Below are 18,474 nucleotides of genomic sequence, written 5' to 3'. Positions count from 1 at the left end.
CTGACATAAAAAAAATTCAGGAAACCCATCTGATAAATAGTCCTGTCTAAGGCAGATGAGTTTGGGAGAATTGCTTTGTATAATCTATGCATTTATCATTAGGTTCATTAAAAAAATTAATGGGGTCCCCCAAATCAATATCCAGCCCTGGAAATCTCAACCCCACTGGACCATCCATGGGGTTTATCCTATAGCAGGAGAGTACACAGCATGCGTCCCGCTGCCATAATGGCCTTGAGCCACAAACTAGTCATCTCTCAGCAACCTTGATTTCCTTGCCCAGGGAGGCCACCACTCGTGGTACAAAAAGTGCATTCATTCTGCTTCACCTATGAGGTATGGGCCTCTAATCACACACAACCTTGGATCCTAGGCGCTTCTTCTGGTAAACACCTCCATAACACCATCACACCATCTGGTACACTCACTAAGCGACTGGTACTCCGGGGACCCAGCTGTTGTCTAGCAGCTAGGATACCAGCAGTACTTGCAGCTTACCAGTTGTATCTGAAGTTAGGGGCTGTTCTGCCTTGCTCCTGTTGATTGGCCCCTGTTCTTGTCAAAAGGCAGCCAGCCCTGGTCATCAGTTGTCAGTAATAGCTTCATGCTGCAAGTTTATTTTTGATCCTACCTAGTGATCACCTGGCAATGATTTAATCACCTACTCTTCCCAGGTGTCATTCTAAGTACCTTGGAGCTTCTCAAACAATAGGTGGCTGTTAGATATTAAGAAAGTGAGAGATTTGTTAAGAAATCTCTAGTTTTCTAAAAGTGGCAATCATTTACAACTGGTTTTGCAGTGTATATGATTGCCGCCTTAAAAAAACTTGCAATTGTTTTTTATTTTTTATTTTTATTATATTGAATTTTAAAAAAAACATTGTCAAATAAGTCTTCAGTGGATTTACAGTGACACATTGAGAAGTCAAAAACCAATTGCCTAGTAATTACTGGAGACTTTTAAAATGACATACAGTATGTAACAGATTGTTTATCAATAATGGTAAACTTTAAATTGACTGGGGAGTTCCAGCCGCAATTCTGATTAATGTAGAATAGTCAATTCAAATGTCAAGACCATGGATAGAGATTTCTTAGTTTGATATGTTCTTGCATGCAGTAATCATTTGTTCCTTCTCTTCCCTAGAGATTATCCCCAGCAGGCAGCAAGATGTATGCATATTTTAAAGAGTACATTTTATTTTAGGACCCAAGAAAGAATTGAAAGTGTCAGTTATTCCCAAACTTGCACATTACATGGAAAGGTAAAATGTGACAGCTGAAACTAACATTTTTGTTTGTTTATTTTCTGACGTGTTAGATTTTTTTGTACAGTTGTATCCAATTAGTAATAATGACGGTAATTCAGTCTCAATATACTACTACTAATAAAAACAGTTGCTATTTAATTTTTTGTATAGGAACTGTTAACCATGAAAGCTATATGATAATTAAGAGAAGCACAGCACTGAAATGTTTGGTAGGCACTGTAAGCAGGTTATATATATGACAAATATACACACTGACAAATAAAAAAAAAAAAATCTAATCTGGGTTTACAAATTCTATTATTGTAGTAATAGAAAACATGCCATAACATGGGCTACGGATAACATGTTTTTTTATCATATGATATAGATCAGGGGTAACCAACTCCAGTCCTCGAGAACTACCAAAAGTTCACATATACTAGGTCTCTTCACAGAATCACAAGTTAAGTAATTATCTCTACCTGGGGATATTTTTTAATTTGTCCGTGAGTGAAGAATGCACTTGTGCATCTGCTAGGTGGTCTGGAAAACATGAACTGTTGTTAGCTCTCGAGGACTGGAGTTGGCTAACCCTATAGAATATTCAAACATATTGTAATAAAATGAAGTGCTACATATATCTAATGCTACATCCTAAACACCTTGTTGCCGCCCGTTTTTAGGGAACGGAGATGTTCACCTAATGACATCATCCCAAGTTTTTCTATATGGCCCACAAAGGTCTAGTTATGCCTCTGCATATTTTCAGAGCTGGATTAAGTTTCCAGGGGGTCCAGGTATTTAAGGCAGGGGGGCCCTAAAGACTTCATAAATGCACATACCATACACCCAACACACAAACACATTATACATACACATACAACACACATGCATGCATACATACACATGTGTATATATATATATATATATATATATATTATAAGGGCACGGTAGTGCCCTTATATTAAGGCTGAATCCAACGAACGGATTTTTCCCATAGGGAACTTTTCGGATGGGGGCATGGTGTTTGAGGGACTGCACCTCAAAAGTGACTGGGCGTACTGAGCTGAAATTTGGCATGTACGCGTAGAATCGTCAACCGGTGCTGCGTGCCAAATTTCAGGGCGAAATATTAAAAAATGAGCAATTGGGAGCGATCTAAACTTCCAACTGCCAGTTTTTTTCTGAGACTTCAGAAATGACACTTTGTCACCCATGTTAGTCTATGAGGGTTTTTTTGGGAAGGCATAACTCGGGGTAGAGGAACAATTGAGACTTGGGGTTTGTTTTATTAGGTAGATATTGTCCCAGTGGAGTGCCTTTTGGGGTTGAGGATTTTCAGATAGGTACAGTTTTTATTAAATTTAGTGAAACGTCCCCCATTATAAAGATAGGAGCTCCAACTTGTTGCGCATGCGCATTGTGTCCAGTAGGGGGAGTACACTACAGACAGAAGCTTCACTTGGGTGCACAAACATGGCCGACCTGCCCGAGTAGGTGTTTTGTTTAGTGAGCAGGAGGGCAATTACCATTCTTTGTGTTATACAGGGGGGCTAAGGGGTGTTATGGGGTTAAGAGGGACAGAGTGTGTGAATAATAGCACTGGCACCGCTTTATTTAAGTAGTTTGATAAGCTCCGTGCAGTGCCAGAGGTGAGGGAAGAATCAGTGACGTCAGTGAACTGGGCGGGATATTCAAAAGTGCTTTGCTTTTGATAGGTGCCCAGCACTGCCTGTCCATGTTCCCTGCAGGCTATCAGCTCTGTGCCTTTTCTTATTAGCTCAGCTAAACTGAGCACCCCTCCAGCAGCATCAGCAGCAGCTCTCCGTGTACCTGCAGCAGCTGTCAGTCAGTGCTGCCAGCGGTCACACAGGGACAGTGCACACACATCTCCCGATCTTACTGTGTGCACTGTGCAGCCTCCTTCTCCCCCCGACATCTGCCCCAGTGGGTTCCTCCTTTTCCCCTGCATCAGCTCCCACTCCCGACAGCCTCCCAAGGCAGCTTCGCTCCCTCTTCTTTTTAAACAATAGCTACCATACCAAGAGGTAGTCAACTGTGCACAGGGGGCGGGGCTAAATGGGTATCAGGGGGCGGAGCTACACGGGACCCAGAGGGGGCGGAGCTACACGGGACAGCCTATGTCCCACTCCCGACAGCCTCCCAAGCCAGCTTCGCCCCCTCTTCTTTTTAAACAATAGGCAATAGCTACCATACCAATAGATAGTCATCTGTGCACAGGGGCGGGGCTAAATGGGTCTCAGGGGGCGGGGCTACACGGGACCCAGAGGGGGCGGAGCTACACGGGACAGCCTATGTCCCACTCCCGACAGCCTCCCAAGCCAGCTCCGCTCCCTCTTCTTTTTAAACAGTAGCTACCCATACCAAGAGGTAGTCAACTGTGCACAGGGGGCGGGGCTAAACGGTCCCAGAGGGGGCGGAGGTACACGGACCCCAGAGGGGGCGGAGCTACACGGACCCCAGAGGGGGCGGAGCTACACGGAATCCAGAGGGGCTGCTGTGCTGTCAGCAGTGAGAGAGAGAGGGAGCCACTACAGATCCCCAGCTGCTTGTAATGTAAGTGTGTTTGTGCAGTGCATGTGTTTTAATGAATGGGACTGTGTGACTGACTGCCATGTGTGGGGAACTGGTGTGTGTCAGTGTGACTACTGTGAGTGTGTCAGTGACTTGGTGCTGTGTGTAGGTGACAGTGGGTGACTGCGGTGTGTGTGTGTGTGTGTGTGTCAGTGACTGGGTGCTGTGTGTGGGTGACTGCCATGTGTGGGTGTGTCACTGACTAGGTGCTGTGTGTGGGTGACTGCTGTGAGTGTGTGTCACTGACGGAGTGCTGTGTGTGGGTGACTGCCATGTGTGTGTGTGTCAGTGACTAGGTGCTGTGTGTGGGTGACTGCCATGTGTGTGTGTGTGTCAGTGACTGGGTGCTGTGTGTGGGTGACTGCCATGTGTGGGTGTGTCACTGACTAGGTGCTGTGTGTGGGTAACTGCTGTGAGTGTGTGTCACTGACGGAGTGCTGTGTGTGGGTGACTGCCATGTGTGGGTGTGTCAGTGACTAGGTGCTGTGTGTGGGTGACTGCTGTGAGTGTGTGCCACTGAGGGAGTGCTGTGTGTGGGTGACTGCCATGTGTGGGTGTGTCAGTGACTAGGTGCTGTGTGTGGGTGACTGCCATGATGTGTGGGTGTGTCAGTGACTGGGTGCAGGGCCGTATTTCCCACTAGGCCCATGTTTTGTCAGTGACAGGAGCTTGCACTTCTGACTATGGGTACTTGATCCCAGGGGCGGATTGGCCTGCAGGGAAACCGGGCCATTCCCTGGTGGGCTGGCTCATAACACATTAAACCAGGGCTGCCTGCTCTCCTCCATGGCTTGGCCGCGGGCCGCGCTATCTCAGCGGTTACCAGCGGCCAAAACCAAGTTGTAGAGTGGCTGAGGGTGGCGGGGGAAGAATGTGGCTAACAAAGTTCAGTAGAAACAGTGAGCGCCGAGCATCCTATCAGCGCGGTGGGGGCGGGGCGAGATGCGGCTGGAAGAGGAAACACACTGCTGAACTCAGAACAGTGTGTATGCTCTTCCAGCCATATCCCGCCCCCCGCCATGCTGACAGGCACTGCCGCGGGACAGTAGAAATCTAAGCAGCGGGCACAGCTCAACACTCATGCGCCGCTGCCTAATGCCGCGCTAGGAGAGAAGGCCACTGATTAAGTGTCGGTCCCCTAGCTTCCGGAGCCTGCCGCTGATGTGAACAGTGAGATGGGGAAGGGGGGGGGGGGGGGGCGGAGGTTGGTGCTTTGCGTATTTAAGAGATATGTCAGTTGGGGGGGTGGTGGGGTTGGATGGTGCTGTGTGGGAGAGCTGTCACTGAGGAGGGGGTTTTGGTGCTTTGGTGTGTGAGAAGTGTCAGTGGGGTGGGGGTTGGTGCTGTGTGTGTGTGTGTGTGTGGTGTCAGTGGGGGGGTTGGTGCTTTGTATGTGTGTGTGAGAGGTGTCAGTGGGGTGGGGGTTGGTGCTTTGTGTGTGTGTGTGTGAGAGAGGTGTCAGTGGGGTGGGGGTTGGTTGCTTTGTGTTTGTGAGAGAGCTGTTAGTGTGGAGCAATGGTTCTGTGTGTAAAGGTGTCAGTGCGGGTGTTGGGGGGATGGTGCTGTGTGTGAGAGCTGTCAGTGGGGGGGAGGATGGTGCTGTGTGAGAGGTGTTTGGTGCTTTGTGTGTGTGTGTGTGAGGTGTCAGTGGGGGAGGATGGTGCTGTGTGAGAGGTGTTTGGTGCTTTGTGCGTGTGGGAGAGGTGTCAGTGGGGGAGGATGGTGCTGTGTGAGAGGTGTTTGGTGCTTTGTGTGTGTGGGAGAGTTGTCAGTGGGGCAGGGGTTGGTGCTTTGTGTGTGTGTGTGTGTGTGTGTGTGTGTGAGAGAGGATTCAAGATGGCTGCAGGTGGACTGCGGTGCATGCGCTGCTACCCGCAGCTCCTCTCATGTGCCTTTACAGAGCAGAGCACTTGAGCGACAGCTCACGGTTTTGCCTCAGATCCCCATGACTCCTGTAGGCCATGCAGAGGTGTGCGCGTGGCATCACTGTGTCAATTGGAAACAACATTGGTTGTTGTTCTTGTCAACAGTAACTGTGGTCTCAGCATCTTCTGGAGCTAATGCAGATTAGAAAGCTCAGGATGGAGTGAAGGATCCAGGGAACCGGAGTTCTTCGCTGGAGGTATCCAGAGCCGGAGTGCGGTGACATGAGGTGAATGATGTTCTGTGTGTCTCCCCCACAAAGGCAGGTTTATTTCATCCTTTCAACCACTGGAGGGCCAGGTTAGTAGCCACTACACACCCCAGCGCAGCCTATGCATACACACACAAATAGCCTTACCCTCTCCATACACACACCTGTACCCTAACCCTCTCCATACACACAGCCGTAGCCTAACCCTGTTCATACACACATATAAACACAGCCACTGCCTAACCCTATACATATACATACACACACACACACACACACACACACACACACCCATAGCTTAACCCTATTCATACACACACACACACACCTATCTGTAGCCTAACCCTGTCCATACACACATATATACACACAGCCATAGCTTAAGCCCACACACACACAGCTTAACCCTATTCATACACACACCTGTACCCTAACCCTCTCCATACACACACCTGTACCCTAACCCTATCCATACACACATAAAAAACACAGCCACTGCCTAACCCTATACATACATACACACACACACACACACACACACCCATAGCTTAACCCTATTCACACTCACACACACACACACACACACACACACACACACGTATCTGTAGCCTAACCCTGTCCATACACACATATATACACACAGCCATAGCCTAACCCTACACACATACACACAGTTTAACCCTATTCATACACACATACACACCCAGCTGCAGCCTAACCCTATCAATACACACACACACACACCTGTAGCCCATATTTGCCGAGTTTTACATTTGCCTCTCTGGGAGAAGACCGGAGAGGCCAGCCAAATCTCCGGGTCGGGGGCGGGAACAAGGCGGCTGACTCAAAGTCCTGCCCCAATCCACGCGAGTAGGGTGTGGGGCTAAAATGACGCGAATTTATGTGATTTGTGTAATTTTAGCCACGCTCCCTCTCCGCGATTTGCGGTAAATGCCGGTAATCAGCAGGGAAGGGGGGGTGCAGGGGCTCTGGCTGGAGACTTGCCCCCCTTTCCGGGGTGCCTGGAGGTGGTCCCTGATTTCACACATCCATAGCTTAACACTATTCATACACACATCCATAGCTTAACACTATTCATACACACACTCACACACACATCCATAGCTTAACCCCATACATACACACACACCTGTAGCCTAACCCTGTCCATATACACACCGCCGCAGCATAAGCCTACACACACACACACACACACACACACACAGCTTAACTCTATTCATATACACACCCATATCTTAACCCTATTCATACACACATACATACCCAGCCGCAGCCCAACCCTATCAATACACACACATATACACACAGCTGGGTACTTATGTATTATCTGGGTGCCCGATTTTGGAATCGAATAAGAAAGCTTTAAGAAAGCCCAGATAATACATAAGTACCCACAGCTGCAGCCTAACCCTACACACATACCCATAACTTAACCCTATTCATATCTGTGGTGATTAAATCTTGTGAGGGGGCGTGGTCAGCCAGGAGGGGGAGGAGTGATATATGAGGCAGGAGTATCCCCTTCCCCTTGGCTGACCACACCCCCTCACGAGATCCCACCCCCATTAGGGCTGCTTTGAGAAATTTCCCGGGCTGGTTTAAAATCCCAATCCGCCCCTGCTTGATCCCTGGCACCAGAAGCACAAACTCCTGTCACTGACATTACAGGACAGCCTCTCTCCGGGTGTTCGGCACCCAATCCCCAGCGCAAGAGAGAGGCAGCCCTATGATGCCTGTCTGCTAATGAAGACACAGCACTGGAGCCGCCCTGATGCTGAAGACGGAGCTTTGCACTGCCAGGGAGCTGAAGACATGCAGCCCCATGCAGTTAAAGTTACACTGAAGACATGCAGCCACACGCATGAAGTTACAGCACCTGCGCTGCTGAAGGTACTTCGTATGCTCTGCTTTCTCTACTCTCCCTCCCTATAATAGCCGGGGGGGGGGGCGCAAATAATCTGGTGCCTAGGGGCGGGCTGAGACTTATATCCGGGGTGACAGTGGTTAACGCTGTGTGGGTCAGTGACTGGGAGCTGTGTGTGGGTGACTGCTGTGAGTGTGTGTCACTGACGGAGTGCTGTGTGTGGGTGACTGCCATGAGTGTGTGTGTGAAAGACTGCCGTGAGTGTGTATCACTAACTGGGTGCTGTGTGTGTGTGATTGCCATGTGTGGATGACAGCTGTGTGTGTGTCAGTGACTGGATGCTGTGTGGGTGACTGCCTTGTGTGTTTATGTGACTGGGTGCTGTGTGTGGGTGACTGCTTTGTGTCTGTGTCAGTGACGGTGCTGTATGGGTGACTGCCTTGCGTGTGTCAGTGACTGGGAGCTTTGTGTGTGTCACTGACTGGGTGCTGTGTGTGTGGGCAGGGGCGGATTGGCTATTAAATTCATCGGGAAGTTTCACGGGAGGCCGATTAGTAGGAAAGATGCAGGCGGGTGTGTAGCACACCAGTGCCGCCCACACAATTCGGCCGGGCCCCTCATTACTCAGTGTACATCTCAGCCTCAGTGGCAGACGGCAGCCCGAGTCCGTGTCCCCGGGTAGCCCTGCCTCCCCCCCCACCCGTTGCAGAAGTATGCACGTATGAGGGTGGCGGTGTATAAATGTATGCACATATGAGGGTGGCGGTGTATAAATGTATGCACATATGAGGGTGGCGGTGTATAAATGTATGCACGTATGAGGGTGGCGGTGTATAAATGTATGCACGTATAAGGGTGGCGGTGTATAAATGTATGCACGTATGAGGGTGGCGGTGTATAAATGTATGTATGAATGTATGAGGGTGGCGGTGTATAAATGTATGTATGAGGATGGTGGTGTAAATGTATGCACTTATGAGGGTGGCGGTGTATAAATGTATGTATGAGGGTGGTGGTGTAAATGTATGAACGTATGAGGGTGGCGGTGTATAAATGTATGAATGTATGAGGGTTGCGGTGTATAAATGTATGCACGTATGAGGGTGGCGGTGTATAAATGTATGCACGTATGAGGGTGGCGGTGTATAAATGTATGTATGTATGAGGGTGGCGGTGTATAAATGTATGTATGTATGTATGAGGGTGGCGGTGTATAAATGTATGCACGTATGAGGGCCGCGGTGTATAAATGTATGTATCTATGTATGAGGGTGGCGGTGTATAAATGTATTTATGTATGTATGAGGGTGGCGGTGTATAAATGTATTTATGTATGTATGAGGGTGGCAGTGTATAAATGTATGCACGTATGAGGGCCGCGGTGTATGTATGTATGTATGTATGTATGTATGAGGGTGATGGTGTATAAATGTATGCACGTATGAGGGTAGCGGTGTATAAATGTATGTATGAGGGTGGTGGTGTATAAATGTATGCACGTATGAGGGTGGCGGTGTATAAATGTATTTATGTATGTATGAGGGTGGCGGTGTATAAATGTATGCACGTATGAGGGCCGCGGTGTATGTATGCACGTATGAGGGCTTTTTTTTTTCTTTTTTCTTCCTTTTTTTTTTTATTAAAATAATGTATTTAATTTTTTGCTTACTGCAAGTTTGCTGTTAAGTGTGAAATATCAGTCAAGGGGTGCTGCCATGTATGCTGCATAATTTCAGGGGTGCCACTATGTGTGCCATATAATTCCAGGGGTGCTCCATGTATGCCATATCAGTCCAGGGGCATCGCCATGTGTGCCGTATCAGTCCAGGGGAGCTGGCTTTTTTTTTTTATTAAAAGAAGAAAAAATATATATAATTTTTTTCTTACTGCAAGGGTGCTGTTAAGTATGCCAAATCAGTCAAGGGGAGCCGCCATGTGTGCTGTATAGTTCCAGACACTATTGATGATTTAGGGCCAGATGCACTAATCTTCAACAGTGATAAAATGGAGAGTGATAAAGAACCAACCAATCAGCTCCTGTCTGACATTTTTCAAACACAGCCTGTGACATGGCAGGTAGGTGCTGATGGGTTGGCTGTTTATCACTCTCCATTTTATCACTTTTGAAGCTTAGTGCATCTGGCCCTTAGTCTTGCCTGTCACCGATGTCTCTAAGTAAGGTGATGTAGTAATTTAGAATGTAAGCTCTAACGAGCAGGGCCCTCTCTCATGTGCTTTTCTAAGAATATATCTCTGCCACTATTATAATTACATCAGTGTCTGCTGCTGCAACTGTCTTTTTTTATTTACCATGTACTTGTCCTAATTTGCATTTGTACTCAGTGGCGTAGCGAGGGTGGTGCCGGGTGAGCGTGAGCTCCGGCTGCCGACGAGTAGCAGGGCGCCCGGCCGCCGGTCCACTGTCTGGATGCCGCCCGCCCGTCCATAACAGAGGCGCAGAGTCTGAGAGTATTACAGAGACCCTGCGCCCCTGCCGCCGCCACAGGAAACACAAGAGACACATGCTAGGTCCTCCTGCGTCTGTCACACTGACAGACGCTAGAGATGCAGGGGGACCTCTAGCGGCTGTCTCCTTTTGTGGCGGCGGCCATCATTGGAGGGGCGCAGGGTCTCTAATACTGTCAGAGACTCTGCTCCTCTGCTATGGATGGGCGGGCAGGCAGACATTTAGTGATATTTATAAAGGTACAGTATGTGTGATCCGCTGTGACTGTGGGCATGGGGGGAGGGCAATATCTATGAGCTGGGCAGTGACTGCGGGAATGGGGGGGGGATGCATGCATGGTGCAGTCCCTGTGTGCATGGAGAGTGTATGTGCTGGGCAGAGACTGTGGGAATGGGGGTGTATTTGCTGGGCATGAGGCTGTGAAATGTTGGGCAGTAACTGGCCATGGAGGGTGGTGTATCTGCTGGGCAGTAACTGTGAACATGGGGGTGCATGTGCTGGGTAGTGACTGGGTATGGTAGGGGTGTGTGTTCTGGGCAGTGACTGTGGGCATGGGGGTGTATTTGCTGGGCATGAGGCTGTGTAATGTTGGACAGTGACTGAGCATGAGTGGGTATGTGCTGGGCAGTGACTGTGAGAATGGGGAAGTATGTGCTGGGCATGAGGCTGAAATGTTGGGCAGTGACTGGGTATGGTGGGGGTGTATTGCTGGGCAGTGACTGTGAGCATGGGGGTGTATGCTGGGCATGAAGCTGTGAAATTTGGGCAAGGACTGGGCATGGGGGGTGGTTAATTTGATGGGCAGTGACTGTGAGTATGGGGGTGTATAAGTAGCACTAAAATGTCATGGGGGGGGGGGGGGGGGGGGGGGGGGCGAAGAAACATACTGTTGCTCCGGGCACCATGTCACCTAGCTAATCCTCTGTACTGTAAATCACTATTTTTCTCGTTCAGGTGTGAGTTCCAGGTAGAATGTACGAGGCACATGGTCACTGTCAATGTCTCTGACACATGCTCCTGATCCCCAGCCAGAGCCCAGTACCAGCACACCTGGATCCTGTGTCAGTGACTGGGTGCTGTGTGAATGACTCCCATGTGTGGGTGACTGCTGTGAGTGTGTGTCAGTGACTGGGATCTGTGTGTGGGTGACTGCTGTGTGTGTGTGTGTCAGTGACTGGGTGACAGTGGGTAACACTGTGTGTGTGTGTGTGTGTCAGTGACTGGGATCTGTGTGTGGGTGACTGCTGTGTGTGTGTGTGTGTGTGTGTGTGTCAGTGACTGGGTGACAGTGGGTAACACTGTGTGTATGTGTCAGTGATTGGGAGCTGTGTGTGGGTGACTGCAATGAGTGTGTGTGTGTCACGGACTGGGTGCTGTGCATGGGTGACTGCCATGAGTGTGTGTCAGTGACTGGGTACTGTGTGTGCATGACTGCCATGTGTAGGTGACAGCTGTGTGTGTGTGACTGGATGCTGTGTGGGTGACTGCAGTGGCGTAACTAGGGCTCCACAGCCCTTGCGGTGGTGGGGGAGCCGACTCCACAGGGGCGCAGGAGCATGGTGAAGCACGCTGGAAATGTGTGCACCTCTCCCCCCTCCCCAGATGCCCCCTCTCCCCCCCCAGATGCTGAGATTTGCGCCGCTCCCCCCAGATGCTGAGTTGTGCGCCCATCGTCACGCTCCCCCCCAGGCGCCGGAGATGTTGCGCCACCCTCTCCCCCACCTAGCAGTCCCAGAGCCTCCGTCCTCCAGCAGCCGCAACATGAGGGAAAATAAGCAGCGCTGCGCTAGGCCTGCCTCCCACACAGGGATCACACTGCTGTAGCGCTGCTATGTCCAGCCTGGATTCCCCTGCCGCCAGTCTCTCCTTCATCCTGTGGCTGGATCCACAGGCCTCATTTCCTGCAGCTCCCCCCCCCCCGTGATTGGTCAGTGCCCATGGAGCCCTGTACCCTCCTACCTGTACCCAGTGTATGATCTCATAACTTTTATTATCTTCTTAAAAGGTTTGGCCTGACTCACTTGTCCAACAAGAAGTGTCCGTGTATGATTTCTCTCAATAAAGAATAGCATCTTTTGTAGGAAACACAGGGGGTCATTCAGACCTGATCACTGCCATGTGTTTTGTGCACGGCTGCAATCAGGTTCAAACTGCGCATGCATATGCACCGCAACACACATGTGCGTTGGACGCATACAAAAAACTTAGCTGTTCAGCGGTGGACTGTGCGAAAAAAATGTTTGCACAGGCCATCGCTAGAAGATTGACAGAAAGGGGAGGATATTGGCGAATGTGCGACCTGCGCCGCTCTCTCCCCCCCCAGACACTGAAATGTGCGTCGCCATGCTCCCCCCAGGTGCCGGAGATGCTGCGTCTCCCTCTCCCCCACCTAGCAGTCCCAGAGCCTCCCTCCTCCAGCAGCTGCACCATGATGGAAAATAAGCAGCGCTGGGCTTGCCTCCCATACAGGGATGACACTGCTGCAGTCCAGCCTGGATTCTCCTGCCACCAGTCTCCCCTTCATCCTGTGGCTGGATCCACAGGCCCCATTTCCTGCAGCTCAACCCCCCGATTGGTCAGTGCCCATGGAGCCCTGTACACTCCTACCTGTACCAGTGTGTGATCCCTTGTGTGTGTGCATGAAATCTTTTGACCCACCTACCCTCTTCCTCTGTGTGTGACCCCCCTTGACCCCCCATCATCCCTGGTGTGTTTCCTCCTGCACCCCCTATTCCCTTGTATGACACCTTGTCCCCTCTTCCACCCTTATCCATAGTGTGTGACCCTCCTGTACCACACATCTCCTGTGTGTGACACCTTCTCCACACTCTACATCCTTTCTCTGTGTGTGACAACCCTCTTATCCTTGGCTTGTAACCCCCCTGTACAACACACCCCGTGTATGAAACCTTCCCCACTCTTCTCCAGGATGGCCCTCTCTTTTGTAGATGTTTACATGGGTCCCATCTGTCCACCTGCCGTCCCTACTGCTACTAGACCCGACAGTGCCAGCAGCCCATCTCTTGGGCTAATATCACCTGCGGAGGCCTCTCCGGCAGGACCCAGCACAGGACTGCATACAGCTGAGGAAGCGGTCTGGGATGCGGTGGCAGCTCTCTACACTCCCTTGAGGACACTTCTGCTGCCTGGCCCTATTGAGCCTGTAGCCCTCCGCCCCTGGCACTGTGAGTACTGCTTAAAACTACTGCTTAAAAGTACTGCTCATTGCCAGGGGTTTCATGGGATGGGTGTCTTCATTGCCAGGGCTTTCATGCTCTGGGACGGGTGTCATACTCCTGCCAGGGGTTTGTAATGCTTGTAGGCAGTGGTAATGCTCGTTGCCAAGGGTGTGTTATTGTTAAACATTTTAAAAAATCCAATGTTTATTCTTACACTGAAATTTTTATTTTGAATAACAAAAAATAAATTTAAAAAAAGCGATGAAATTCCATTGACAAAAAACCTCACGGTTTCACATGTCCCATTAAGGCTTCTTACACATGATCTGGCATTTCAGAAACCTGTTGTAACTCTTCCACTCAAACGCCAAAAAGCAATGAAATTACGATCATTAAGGCTGATGCCTTAATGGACGTGTTCCTTGCGCAATACAGATATGGTACGCCATCACAGCCTGTGGGTAAGTGCAGATTCAGCACTCTCACAGAGTGAGATTGCTGTCACTCACACAATGGTGGAGCTGCTAATTCACAGATTTGTGTGCTCATTGGAATACACACATGCAGTCTATGCAACTGAAGGTCTGAGCAGTTATGTGGCGCACTCATCCTAATAAGTACCTGCAATCATCTAACGCTGTCTATCCCACTGAATTACTATAGTGTTCTTTCTAGCACCCGCCATCTTTGAAAACCCATGCAGTTCCTCTTCCCTGCCTGGGGTGTAGCTGTCTGCTGTAGTGCTTCTAGCACAGTGTGATCTGTATATCAGTACTGCAAATCAGACCTGTGCTAGAAACACTATAGCAGACAGCAACACCCCAGACTGGGTAGAGGAACTGCATGGGTTTTCAAAGATAGCGGGTGCTAAAATAAACATTATTACTAGATCTATTCCACTGAGGGTCCAACATCTTTCACGCTCACTACATATATCCATTTCATTTAGTATTCACATACAGTTACCAGAAACATCTTTCATAATTGTAACTATAATACTCCCAACTACTATGCATCTACACTTTGTTCTCCTATACGCCTTAATGCTGCTCTGTCTTCCCCGATACCTACTGCTGTGTGTATTCCCTTATCTGCACCAATGTGTCTTTCCCCATCTGTGCTGCCCTGTCTTTCCACACAGATGCTACTGTTTCCTTCTATCTGTGCCACTGGCTTCCCCTCTATTAGTGATACTCTGTCTCCCCCTCCATCCATGCTGCTCTGCCCGCCTCATCCATGACAGTGTCCTTCCATCTGTACTGCTGTCTCCCCTCTCCATCTGTACTGCTCTGTTTTCCCTTTATCCCCTTTGCCCCGAACCCCCTCCCCCATCAGTGCTGTCTTTCCTCCAACTGCTCCTCTGTTTCCCACCCAATCGCATCATTCTGTCTTACCTTCCCCAATCTGTGCCACTGTTTTCCACGCATCTGCTTCATTAGTCCCCCATCAGTGCTGCTTTGCCTTCCCACCATCTACGCATTTCTATTCCTCCCCATCCGCCCCACACTGCCTCCTACCCCAATCAAAACCACTTTTACCCCATCCTCTCGGCTCTGTTTACTGCTCAAACCTTCAGTTGCATAGACTGCATGTGTGTATTCCAATGAGCACACAAATCTGTGAATTAGCAGCTCCACCATTGTGTGAGTGACAGCAATCTCACTCTGTGAGAGTGCTGAATCTGCACTTACCCACAGGCTGTGATGGCGTACCATATCTGTATTGCGCAAGGAACACGTCCATTAAGGCATCAGCCTTAATGATCGTAATTTCATTGCTTTTTGGCGTTTGAGTGGAAGAGTTACAACAGGTTTCTGAAATGCCAGATCATGTGTAAGAAGCCTTAATGGGACATGTGAAACCGTGAGTTTTTTTGTCAATGGATATATATATATATATATATATATATATATATATATATATATATATAGCTTGTTTGTAATATCGCACCAGCTTCACTTAGACAAAAATGACCGTGCCAGGTCCGAATGAATAAGCTCACAGATATCCAAAATCACTTGGAATGACCAGCACCAGTCCAAAATAGGGAAAATTCAAATGTAAATTTTAATGTCCAATGACAAAAAAAATCAGCCATGATCATGTCAAAAAAAGCATTTCAAACACCCAACAGGCATAAATGAGGCTATACATAGCATTCTCAGCAAGAAGTGACAGAGTCTCCTCGACGGCCGTTTCGGTGCCTCTGCACCTTTATCAAGAGGGTGACAACTGATCCATACATATCAAGCTGTATTTATAAGGCCCCCAGGCGTCAACTCACCTGTACTCATCAGCGCCGCGTTCCCGCCACAGGAATCCTCACAATCCAAGCCGCAGCCAGCCGCACTCACGGCACCCCCAGACCGGAAGTCACCGTCAAGCGGAACCAAAATGCCGGCTGGTAAGCAGGAGGAAGAGTAAAGGGTTCCTAGGTCCCGGAAACGCGTCATCGCATCGAGTGTTGCCGCGGCAACCAAAGAAACAAACTCCTGTGTTACACATTACTGGAATGCTGCGTATGTCTCATATACAAAATAAATAACAAACACTCATAACTAAAAGAAAAAATACATATATAAGGAGTGAGGAACACTAGTATATAATTATAACATGAATATACTATTAAATGACGGGGCATCAGACTCAATGAATAAATAACAAATACCCTATATGGTCTCATTAATAGCTCAAATACGGTGTGAGAAATCCTAGCATATCATAAGAAATGAGTAAGACTAAATTCCTCATTGAGGCCTTTAGGTCGCATTGTGCAAAGTTCATAAATCCAAAAACTTTCTTTTTTTAGAAGGATTTTATGCCGGTCGCCACCCCTTCTCAGTGGTGGCACATGTTCTATTGGCATGAACATGAATTCATTTATTGTATATCCACATTGTACAAAATGTCGAGCCACTGGTGGCGTATTGGTATCCATTTTTATATACGCCTTCTTGATGGACAATCTATGCGCCCCAATGCGCTCTTTTAACATGCGTAGAGTTTTGCCAACATATATCATGTTACACGGACATCGAATGATGTAAATAACATACTTGGTTTCACAGTCCATATGATGTTTTATGGTGTAGTTCTTGCCTGTTACTGGGTGTGAAAAAATGTCTGACAAAATCATATGTCGGCAATTGACGCATCTTGAACATTTATAGGCTCCCGCTTGCCTCACCAACCAATGTCTTGGCTGATCAACCTTGGGACTTATATCCGAGAATGTAATCTGTTGCTTCATATTCTGACTCTTCTTAAAGCAAAAGAGTGGTGGATTCTGACAGACCACTCCAAGCACTGGGTCAGTGATTAGTATGTGCCAATGATTCAGGATTGAGGCCTTGATTGAACTTGAGGCCACAGAGTATGTGCTGGCAAAGTGTAACCTTTCGGCAACTGCCTCTTTTGTTTTTGGAGTAAGTAACTCCTCTGTCTAGGTTTTTACACTTATTCCTTGCTTCTTGCACATCTCTGGGATCATATTGACGATCCAAGAAGTCCTGGCACATTATGTCAAGAACCATCTCCAGTTCATCTGAGCATGAAGTGATACGGACTGCCCTCAAGAGTTACGTAAGAATACGGCAACCCGCGCTTCAATGGCTGGGGGTGGAAGCTTGTAGCTAAAAGCAGCGTGTTTTTATCAGTGGCTTTCTTGAACAGTGTGGTTTTGAATTCATTATCGACAACTGCGACATTCACATCTAAGTAATTGATGTTACTCTTACTCATATTCATTGTAAACCGTATATTGCCAGGGATTGAGTTTAAATACACAAATAGATCATTAAGCAATTCCTCAGTTCCAGTCCAAATAAAAAATAAATCAGCAATAAATCTAACATAACAATTGATACATTTTGAAAAACTGAATGGGTCAATATATGTGTGGTTTCAAATTGATACATAAATAGGTTGGCATACGATGGGGCCATGTTTGACCCCATCGCAGTCCCACGACGCTGTGAAAAAATGTATTATCAAACAAAAAATAATTTTTGTTTAAAACCAAACCCATCAATAACAACAAAAATTCAATTGGAGGACCTTTATAGAAAGGACTGGAAGTGAGGATATTGCGCACTGCACTGATGCCCTCGTCATTAGCAATATTCATATATAGACTGGTGACATCCAAGGTCACCAGTATACACTCTTTGATTGGTTGACCAAACGGTCTGAGTTTTAAGAGGAAATCCGTCGTATCTCTCAAAAAGTAAGGACTGGCTTGCACAACCGGCTGCAAAAAATAATCAATATATTGAGACACCGGTTGGCTCAATGAGCCCATGGAGGAAATTATAGGCCGGCCAGGTGGTGCCACCAACGATTTATGTACCTTTTGTAAACAATATATAAGCGGGATAACAGGAAAATCCTGTGTCAGGAAACTGGAAGTGGTTTCATCAAGCCAGGTGTTGTCAAGACCCATTTTAATTATGGCATCAAACACCTTTTTATACCTCTGAGTAGGATCAAAGGTGAGTCTGAGGTAACAATCAGTATTAGCAAGCAGGCTCTCAATTTCCTTGACATAAGCCTCCCTATCCAGTATCACAATGCCCCCACCTTTGTCGGCGGGGCGCACTATGATACTGGTATTCTCACGGAGAGACTTAACCGCCACAGCTTCCTGTTTAGAAAGATTGGAGTAAAATTTTGTTTTTTTTTCAAGATAGGCATAACATCCTGCTTAACAAATCTCATAAATGTCTCTATTGAGGCATTAGGCGAAGGAGGGTCAAAGTCACCTTTCTTTTTAAACGGCAATGGGGTAACACCAGTGGATACTGGAGGGTACCTCTGAAAATAGTCCTTAAGACGTAAATGTCTATGAAAACGAAATAGTTCAGTCTCGCAGTCAAAAGGTCTGTGCCTGTGTGTTTGCACAAAGGAGAGTCCCTTATTGAGTACGGACATCTCTTCCTTATTGGGCACATATTTAGAAAGATTGA

The 18,474-nt window shown here is 48.0% G+C and overlaps 1 long non-coding RNA gene across 1 annotated transcript; it reads left to right on the top strand.

Moving 5' to 3' along the window:
* The first annotated feature begins 3,667 nt into the window (after positions 1–3,667).
* Positions 3,668–7,884, top strand: LOC146007731 (uncharacterized). The gene is made up of 3 exons (XR_014444394.1): positions 3,668–3,827; positions 5,876–5,997; positions 7,669–7,884. It is a non-coding gene; the product is annotated as an uncharacterized LOC146007731 (long non-coding RNA).
* Positions 7,885–18,474: the final 10,590 nt, after the last annotated feature.

This window comes from Crinia signifera, chromosome 6 (assembly GCF_055691185.1).
Source record: "Crinia signifera chromosome 6, ASM5569118v1, whole genome shotgun sequence".
Lineage (NCBI taxonomy): Eukaryota > Metazoa > Chordata > Amphibia > Anura > Myobatrachidae > Crinia > Crinia signifera.
Note: the sequence above shows the minus strand (reverse complement) of the source record. Positions and strands in the feature narration are given on the sequence as shown.